Source organism: Magallana gigas, chromosome 6, assembly GCF_963853765.1.
Source record: "Magallana gigas chromosome 6, xbMagGiga1.1, whole genome shotgun sequence".
Lineage (NCBI taxonomy): Eukaryota > Metazoa > Mollusca > Bivalvia > Ostreida > Ostreidae > Magallana > Magallana gigas.
Genome location: NC_088858.1, coordinates 10,098,662 through 10,102,089, shown reverse-complemented (window position 1 = coordinate 10,102,089; position 3,428 = coordinate 10,098,662). Strand labels below are relative to the sequence as shown.

The 3,428-nt window shown below is 36.0% G+C and overlaps 1 non-coding gene across 1 annotated transcript; it reads left to right on the top strand.

Moving 5' to 3' along the window:
- The first annotated feature begins 1,112 nt into the window (after positions 1–1,112).
- LOC105333914 (uncharacterized) lies at positions 1,113–2,999 on the top strand. The gene is made up of 3 exons (XR_010714760.1): positions 1,113–1,246; positions 2,420–2,737; positions 2,926–2,999. It is a non-coding gene; the product is annotated as an uncharacterized protein (transcript).
- Positions 3,000–3,428: the final 429 nt, after the last annotated feature.

The window sequence follows — 3,428 nt, the reverse complement described above, 5'->3', positions numbered from 1 at the left end:
AACATACCGGCATTACAATTTGGGGAAAATTCTATTAATTGCAGTATTTTAATAATCTCCTGTGAAGTGCAGAAAAGGGCAATTTCCTAGATAAATACAATTATCAAAATAAAAGGCATATTTTTTAATTTAAAGTAAACAGACGATAGAATGTCATAAAACTTAGCAAGTATACGTACATGTACACTACATGCAACCGGTGTATGTCACACATGGGTTACAAAAAGAGTTTTTCTATCGTAGTTTTTACTAAAAAAAAAAATACACCAAGTCAGTCTTCTTTATGCAGTTATGATAAAAGTAATAATTTATTGATTTATTACTTAGTTTTTTATTAGTGTAAAACATGATATATATGTGTATTAGATTTGTAATGTCAAATAGAAATGGATAAATGGATGTACAGCATTCATCTTGGTACACAAGTATCAGGGATTGGACACCGTTCTTTAAAGTGGAGGTGGGTGGGGTGGGACCAGATTTTGCACCAATCTTTTAATCATCGTAATCGGGGTGGGGGGGGGGGGGGCAAAGTACCTAAAACTTCTGTTTTGATACCCCCCCCCCCCATGCTACTGCTGTGTGCCCCTGAGTATAAAAATAAAGATAATCGATCGTGCATATTCAATGTAGGTCCATTCGTTTGAAGAAGGGGCAAGTGAAATTCGGTACAAATGGCACGCCAAGAGGTTTTGATCAACTCCAATGATACATCATCCAAAATAAAAATATAAAAAATAGGACATTTGCACGTAGTACTTTTACTCTGATAAACGTATTCCAAAGATAATACAAAGCAAATTTCTCACAAAATTGATTAATTGAACCACACAAATTTTATAATGAATATAATTGATTTTCAATACGCCTAGTTTATAATATATACATGTTTGTCATTGAAAAATCAAACCACCAAATTTATTGTTTACCTGTTAAGACCTTGGGGATCTGCGTTCATTATACGTTTCAATAATACTCGCTGACATACTTCCTTTAGATAGATGAAGGATCTTTCTATTAATGATTCAAATAATCTATCAGCGGATTGGACAATAAACATAATGTCTGTCATCGCATGCTCCAGGAAGCAGCAGAAAACCTCCTATATATCACGGCTGGGTGTTTTCCTTCAAATTCGTTATCAATCACTGGCCCCTCGTCCGATACTATATATATAAGGAGGTTCGTGCTGTTAGAGACATGCTCCCTTCGACAAAACCCCTCAGGGAATCATACACTAAGACAGGTGAGTTCAGGTGTGGCTGAGGTGTTATTGGACTCCCTGAAATGTTAATAGGGATTCAGGTAGATAAAATGTTCTATCGTTAAAATGACAGATGTCCTACGTACGGACCCGGTTTAATGTAGCTTGAGGTTAGCCTGGTCATGTAAAATTATTCTTTCTAGGATTCAAGTATTTCATCAAACTCAAATCAAAATCGTTCTAAAATTTTCATATTTTACAATGCAAGATTTTGACAATAAAAAGAATTTTAGATATTCTTAAAAACGTAAAATTGGAAAACGTTCCAGTGCAATTCGAAATCTGGCAGATCAATGGCTGACGCTCTAACCTATTTCGCTATGCTGTTTGACTACAAAACGTTGATTATTTTGGGGGTTTTTTCCCAAACTTTCGGACTATGAATTTATTTATTGTCCATCCCATCTCATGATGGCGATAAATGATAGATCTCCTACAATTTCCTTTCGTTGAACATTGTTTCATGTGCTATACTTTGTTCCGAGTTTTTGCTTCCACCACTTTTCGCTTGATATTTCGAGAGTAATAAATACCTTTGTGCTTAAACTACGTTCATCCACTAATATGAAAAATGTCCAGATTATCTGTTTTGAAACGCTTCAGGTTTCAATACACATCCAAAAATAGAAAGTCTACGGGGATTTTGCATTGCATCAGCCATTAATAAGCCCGGATGATAACGTTGTAAAATTGCGCGAGGTGTCCCGAGTACTTCTGATTGGAGAAAAGATGTTACCATTTCCCATTAGAAATCTCCGTAAGAAATTTGTTTTCGTTCCTGTAAACTTTTATGAGTGAAAAGGGATAATTTGTCAATGAAGATATTTTAGATAATTTCCATTTCGCCAATTTCAACTGTACTTCTTTCACAGGTATGTGTATTTTCATTACAAATCATCAAAAAGTGATGGAAGCAATAACGTTGAACAGACTATAGATTTTATGTTATTTTGAATTGCATTACTAGTATTGCACGTCAAACTGATATTTGGTGGGAGGGGGGTGGGGGTATTTTTTTTTTAATTGAATTCTTTAACAATTTCAGACTAAAATTTTCAATGCATTTATTACCAGGAACCCGCACAGCACTTAGCTGTTCTTGTTTAGCACTTGAAAAAAGAGAATGTAATTCTCTTGTTTCCCTTATACTTTTAGAATGAACGCCAGGCAGATTTTAGTTCTAGTGTTAGTTTCCAGTATCCTGGTCGCTTCATGTGACGCCCAACTATTCGGAAGCAGACGACGACGACGAGGTGGTTTAGGGGGATTTGCGGCAGGGCTCGGGCTCGGGATTCTAGGAGCAGGGCTTCTGGGAGGTTTTAACCGACCTTATGGATATGGCGGCTTCGGCTCCCCTTACGGTTACGGCGGCTTTGGACGAGGATTTGGATACCATGGACTAGGTTATGGATATCCATACGGTGGTTTTGGTGGTTTCGGATATCCCCACTCGCATATTCACGTTTACTAAACGTAGGTTTTAAAGAAACGTTTTAATTTAATATTTGCCTACATAGGGCCTCCCGAATTTTTCTGTTGCCCGATGATAACATACAAGTAAAATAAAAATTTCCTCGACGTTTGTGATTTTGAAAAGTAAATTGATATTTCAAAATATTATTTTTGTTTCGTTTTAATAAAACGATGCTTGTATTTAACAGGAGGAGCTGTGTGTGGGTCATGAGAATGTGCTATTTGCCAAAAAAAAAATAAAAGAAAATACGTTACACTCGCATATTGTTTTATTTTTTTGTGTATCGTTTACGGGAAATGCATGGGGAAATACATGTATATTCCCTTAGCTCATTCTCTTCAGAGTTATTGTATACATCACTAGAGTTAATCTGTATCAACATGTCTTTATTATAATACAAGGTACGTTATTTCATAATCCACCCTTGTTTAAGTGCCATTATTTAAAAGATGTTGTAGAATCTTAACTTTCTATGCTGTTCCTAAACCTAGAAAAAATGGAATCACTGGACCATTGAAAAGCGGGGTTATTCAGTTCTGTTTCCCTTCCCCTTTCTCCATTTTGATAAGGGGGGGGGGGTCTTAAAATTACATATAATTCATCTGTTTGGTGTCTTTGTATGTAATAAACCCTAAATGTTAACGACCGTAAATATTATACGCACTGCCCTTTCGTGCCCAATACTTTACG